Source organism: Acanthisitta chloris, unplaced genomic scaffold, assembly GCF_000695815.1.
Source record: "Acanthisitta chloris isolate BGI_N310 unplaced genomic scaffold, ASM69581v1 scaffold36982, whole genome shotgun sequence".
In the NCBI taxonomy this organism is placed as follows: domain Eukaryota; kingdom Metazoa; phylum Chordata; class Aves; order Passeriformes; family Acanthisittidae; genus Acanthisitta; species Acanthisitta chloris.
The window spans coordinates 10755-17828 of record NW_008661690.1 but is presented as its reverse complement, the minus strand read 5'-3'; positions in this window follow the sequence as shown (position 1 = coordinate 17828).

Sequence of the window (7074 nt, the reverse complement as noted above, 5' to 3'; positions counted from 1 at the left end):
AGAACAGAAGAACCCAACTGCTGAAATAATTTCTTCTGGCCTGACTGGTACAGCTACCACTTTATTCTGTCCAGCTTCGGTAATTCTATGCAGCTACCTACCCTTACATGCACTCCTAACATCAATTTAATTATTCTGCATTGCCAATAATAATTCTTGCTATTTATTGTGTTTTTACAGGATTTTAACTTTGCTCATATATTTTGTTAATAGGCATATAATTTTAAAATTGCAGAAAATCTACACTTAAACAGAAATCAAGCTTAAAATTTAAATTAAATTAATCAAAATTGAAACAGAAGCTTTGTTTAACATTTAAAGCATTTTTTTTTCTGTCACAGGCCTCCTGGGTGTTTGCCAGTGGGGCTCTAATGCCAGTGCTATAGCATCCAAAAGGCTATTTTAAGCCATTGCTGTGCTGACCATTACATTTTTCAAGCACAAGAACAGCTTCCTGCAAAATAATGATTGCAAATAAGTGGTTTTGTTCTTAATGAAACCATAAATATCTTGCTTCCGCTTACACAGTACCTTAATTTTTTACCTATGCTTTGACAGAGTTGTTACACCTTTTCCTACTTTAGAGGTGCAACAACCTCTAAACCTTTGCTACTCCGTGCAGACAAGAGCACACACACACACCATTGCATCCCAGCTCACTTTTAGCAGCCATGGGAGCAGTCACAGCCATCTGCAATCATTCACATTGCTATCAACAGCAGTCAAGGTTTATGTATGGCTCTTCTGTGCCTCTGCTTTCCCATCTAACTCTGAATTTTCCCTCCTGCCCTGATACTATTTTCAATAAAGTTAAAATAATTTTTAGCTTATTTCTAGTTTGGAATAAAAAGGTATGGAGCAGTATCCTGCCCTTCAGTAACTGCCAGCACCAAGTACTCCAAAAGTCACTGACAAAGGTGACAGTAGAAGCTACAGCAGATCTATCTCAAAAGATGTACTTGCTTCCCCTGAATTACCTAGAAATAGTCCTAAAAGCTGAAGCCAAAAGCATTTTCCATGTACTGTACCAATTCTGTGTCACTTCCTACATAATCATACATACACATATACACATTTTTTCCTTTAGGTGCTACTAATTTCTATGCCTCCACAGGATCTTGTGGCAATGAGCTCCATAAACAGAATTCGCCAAGGCAGTTTTACCCATGGCCTCTTGCTCCCAAATTATTTGGGGGCACATATGGTCTAATCTTGATCGAAGCTAGTTCTCATTTATCATTTAAAGTAAAAAAAAGTGAGTATGTTATCATAGCTTTCAGGCTCCTTATGAGTCATTGTCTCAATCTGAAGTCTGATGTAAGTCTATCATTCAGCTTTAGAGATTTATTTCTTGGTTTAGCTATTAGTTGGTTGTTTCATTTTCAATTCCTTCTAATCCCTGTAGATTATCTTTTGTCATTTAAAAAACAACACAACACCACAACCGAATTCTGAGATGTTGTAGGATGAGCTCCAGCAACACAGCAGGTCTTAACTCATTAGTTTTTTGTTTCCAAAGACTCAAGTTAAAGCACCTTCTGAATTTACCAGATGGACCTCCTGGGCTTTTTATCTGTCCACACCAAAAACAAATGACCCTTCTGGCACATTTGGCAAGAGATTTGGAACTCAAACATATTAATTCATCACAGTAAGAGTGGGTGAGAGTGAAAAATCGTTAGGAAGGCAAAAATGACCACGGTAAGACACTCCATTGTACTTGAAGAATGAATGTGTGACATAAGAGAAAGGGAAAGCCACTGACCTTAACACCAGCTCCACTTCCTACTGACACCAAATATTAGGAGCAAGCAAACCTAGTCTACATGGACAATACAAAGGGCTTCTCGTTCAGTAACAATGACTTTCTAGGAAAACAAAGAGGGGAAAATAATACAAATGGAGGTCTTCCCAGTCAGACAACAGGAATTAGCAGCATGCAAACTTCTACTAATCACCCACATCACTCTTTTTCTTACCTGTTTCATTATCTCTGCTGTTAAAACTCACCAACAGATAGCCTTGTTGTCCTGAACTCAAGTATTTACCATTCATCAGGAGTTCTCAAGCAAAAAAATAGCAGATGCTGAACCAAACTGGACAAATGGAAAAAGCACAGGACACAGTGCTGAAGCTGAACTGTAAGACAACTCCAGGCTTCGAAACAGTATGCATTAGTCCCAGCAGCGTAACGCAGCTCTGCAAGTGCTGCATTTGGCCAACAACATCAGGAAAGGAGCAGAACAAAGTTCTGAGGCCTGTACTTAAGTATGTAAGCAGAGTGATATGGTGAAGCTACATACAAACAGTTCACACCAAGAAAAGAAAATACACTATGAAATGCTAAAATGCAATTTGCATGCACATAAAACATGCTAACCTGGTAAATCTACAATTAACAGCAAACAATTGCTTTCACTACTTATAACTCTGGATACAGTTAAGTATCAATTAAAAGAGTCACTCCCAAGGGCATCCCCACAACACTCAGTCATACTGACTAGACTCTACAAAGCACATTCCAGCTAGCCCCAAGTTCTCCAATAGTCACTTCTTCCTATGGCAATGGCCTCTGGCCATGAACCACTGAGTACTCTACCATCCCTTCCCAGGAAATTATACAGAAGGTAGCAGACACACATTTCTCAACACCTTTCTGGTAGGTAAAGCTTTGAAATCTCCAGTGCAAAGTGCTCCAAAATGCAAACCTCAATTCAGGATTTTCAAGTTCTTCACCTCACAGGGCTCTATTCAGCTTCCTTCTTTATCAACCCTTTCCTCTACTGCTGTTATCAATTGCTTGATTAGATGAATTAATTTGATCTTCCTTTGAGAAAACCAAGGAAGGAAATCAATCAAGGAGGAAAAAGTCTACTCCTCCCAGCAGTTATTTCCAATACATTTCTCTTGTGGTCACTCTAGGCCAATGAGATTACCAATGGTAGTTACTTCTTTTAACTCTTATTTCTGGACCAGAACACACATAGTTCCAGCAACCTCATGATTTCTGTAACAGCTTTGTTCCTACATCTCGCCTCTTCATTAGAATCAGAAAACATAAGCCAGTAGTGGAAAACACACAACAAAACCCAGTGTTTACCCTTCATGCTTGAAGGATTCTGAACAGGAACAATTTTAATAACTTCATTGTAAACTTAGGTTGGAGTATATCATTTAGGATATGAAATGCTACAGAATACATTTGTTCCATGCCATACAATTCTTCATATTAGAGTTGCATTTTTAAAAGAATGTTTTCCAAGAAAGTTGAAGTTTTTAGTAAAAAAGCATCATTTAAGAAATTCTAGCATATAATTTACAGAAGCTCTACATATACATATTACAACTTACTAAAGTCAACTAAAACTTATACTTGAACATTTCTGAACAGAGAATGTCAAGTTGCCTATGCCAAACTGTGCACAGCTACATGGCCATATCACTAGCTGAATGTCTGTGTGACTCTAGTAATGCCAGTAACAAAAGCATGGGAAGACCTGCCTGCATACAGAGGATATAGACCTAAACCTCAGCTTTCCTCTTCAGTCACAGACAGCAGGTCTAATTGCTACCATAAAGTACTTCTGTTCCACAGCGGTCTGACAGCAACTTAGAGAAAGTAATTCTAAATAGTATCTGTAAATTCCTTGAATGATAGCATTTTTAAAGCCTAACACACAAAAGGATGTTTGTGATTTAGGATAACTGAAGTATCTTACATTGTTGTGACTTGATCTTCCATCTAACACAATGTGCAAACTCCATCATTTAAAAAAAAGATATCCCAATCTTTTGGGTTTGGGTTTTTGTTGTTGCCCTTGCAATATAAAAATGAATATTTAGATTTGTAGATTTTTATATCTACTATAAATATTGTAGACATTTATAAAATTTACATGTTCCTGAAAAATTACAAGTTATTTAGTCTACTGTGATCAGAGGTTAGAATACAAAGAACTTTATTTTTGAGTAAAATTAGGAAAAAAACCCACCACAAAAGCTTCCTTAAATGTCTCCCAAATTAAAAAGTATTAAGAGGGAAGGTTACATGGCTTAAACACTTTTTAGGTCAGTAAATATCAAGAACATCTTCTATCTGAAAACACCTTTGAACACTTCACACAATTTCAATGTCCTTTACAAAATTCTTTGGAGAACTGTTTGTGAACACGTTCAGAAAAAATGCTTTTATGCAGTAACTTCAAAGGAACTAAAAAAAAAGCATGTTCTAAATATTTTAACTATTTGGACAGTAAGCATACACGTAAAAGACTCCTAGAGATTGGATTCTGATGGTCAGACAAACGCAAAAAGTGAAGATAACCACAACTGTCTGCTGGAACATGTTAATATTTCTCTTTGCCCTTCCACATGTCACAGTACTCTTTAGAAGTTGAGCATACCTTCATGCAAATCTTTATCTTCCACTTATGCATTAATTTCCAATGAAATAACAGGACTGTTCAATTCCTTCACTATGCTCCAACACACCTGAACAGCACTAAGAATCAACACACCCCAAAAGCAGTGAGCCCTCACAAAGAGGCTAACCCATACTTCCGTGATGAAATGGCAACTCAGACAATTTTCAGTGCACTGGTATTCCAGAGATTGTGTAACTCCATCATTGACAAGGTATCCCTCCACAAGAACACACATTACTATCCTGCTTTGCCGCTATTTTTCCATAAACCACTAAAAACATTTAGGATTTTACCTGCTTTAACGGATCACTGTCTTAAAATCAATTCAGAAGTTTTATGGACATCAGACACCAAGTCCTCTAGGATCATCTTTTCTGCTCTTTGTGATAAAGCAACCAGCAAAGCAGAGCACCCATTCACAACTAGGCCTTCTAGCTACTATCCCATAAATACGAGGCTGTATTGCCAACAACTGCATGACTGACGCGTGCATGCCCGAGACTGCTTCAGAAATGAAAATCCCTTTTTCCGACAGCAAAAAAGAAGAAAACCAAAACCAGTATCATGAACATTTCACACCTTCTTTCCTCCCTCCTCTCCCTCCAATCAAACACAGGCTCAGAAACTCCTCTTTTTCACAAACAATTACAGAATTGGAAAGGGTCTCATACACTTGGAAAGAAAGAAAATAACATGGAGGCACAAGCACATCCTCTACCAATCCCTGAGCATTTATGAGTAACTTGACATTTCACCCAATTTGGGATATTAGGCCTACTAAAGAAACACTTGGCAGTGCAATATGCTGATCCATTCTTAACATAATAACCTCATTCAACAGATTAAAGCGGTACATTTATACCTTGAATTCATTTGAGTGCTACAGTAAATTATTTAACAAGTACTTAAAGTACATAGTCATTAACTCATGGTTCCCTTTATTTTATTTTCACTTGGTCTGCTTTTGTAAGACTGCAAGACTTGAAACTGAGCAGCAACTGCTCACTCTCATCAGCAGGCTTGTTTAGGGCTCTTATTTTTATTAAAAAGCTTTACATGTTCTCATATGCATATACACAGACAAGCAACATTAAGAATTTTAGACCAAAGAATTTCCAAAAAAATTAATCAAGATATTCAGTAGACACTTCAGGTTAAGGCCAGGTCAAGATTTTCCACTAAACAGCTTATAACAAACACGCCATAATGCTGAATATAAACCAGTTATTATTACAAAATCTTTCCTTGCCAGATTTCAGAGTCTGAGAATCCTCTACTGCACGTGACATCAAGGGACAATGACAATTCATACCACGCACAAGTTCACACACACAACAATTGTGAAACATCCCAAGTTGTTTTGCTTCCCCTTACGTGCCTTTCTATACGGCAAGGCATTGCAGCATGAACCCTCATGAAATCCTAAAGGAAAAAAAACATTCCACTTCTGTCAGGCTCAATCTGGAAGCACAAATTAAAATACTGTTTATAGTCCACAGACAGACTTCCTCAGGAAAATATGGAATCTTTTCATATGGTACAAAAACACATTATGATACTTCAACATACATACATCCAAGAAAATTACCAAGCTCAAAATAAACTTCCAGGAAACTTACAGAAGCCCTTTTCTTTTTTTCTTTGCTTATCCCAGCTCTGTGGCAATATATGCCAAACAAGTCACTCATTATTCAGATTCTGCCTGAGAAGTTTCTGCTTGCTCTTCTTTAAAAAGACAAATATTTAAAAATTGCAGTCACAATAGGCATCAAAGCAATCACATACGAATTACTGGGTTCATTTTTAATCGTGATCTTCCTCAACAGCTATAACAGCACTAAATATATAGAAACAGAAATTTAGTATGGCTACATCTTTAATTTTTCTTTTTCTCTAGCTTGTAGATGTAAGTTATGACTGCCAGTCATTATTTCTGTCATCTATACACAACCGTGATGGGAAGGGGTGGAATGAAGGTCAGCAGAAGGTTAAAAAGCATTTAAGTTCTCTCTCATCTTGACAGTGATTTCATCCCTCTACATTGCAGCGAGTGCAAAGTTACTGGAAAAACACTGAGTTATTTCTATAACTTATATTTATTTACAGCAATTTAAAAGAAAATACCGTTTCTAAACCAAGCATGAGCAGCTCACAACAGACACTAAATTCAGAAGCTTAACACTTCATGCAACTAAAAGGACTGCTGACTAGAGAATGCAAGCACCAGAGAAGATTAACACCCAGTTACCAATAGCGAGGACTGTTATTGACCCACAAGACAATGGATTACAAATAAAAGATCAAGCATGTCTGCAAGAACATAGTGAAACTTACATTTGGATTTGCTCCTTCTGATCTTATAGGAGGGAGTGAACCAAGTGTGACACTGAGGATACAGAAATAAGCATACAATAATAGCACTGTGTGCTGAAATTACGTTACCTGTGTAACTCATCATTAAGAGCTATATTGCAGTATAGAAGCTAAAAGAAAACACCCTATCATTAAATGCATTAAGACACTAAGACTGTTTTTCATTGTGCATCCACATTTTCAGCAGCTTTCAGTACTGTCCCTAATACGTAGCACAGTACTTTGAAGCTTGCTTAAATAGCTGCTGGAGAAGCTCACATCTCAACTACACACCAAG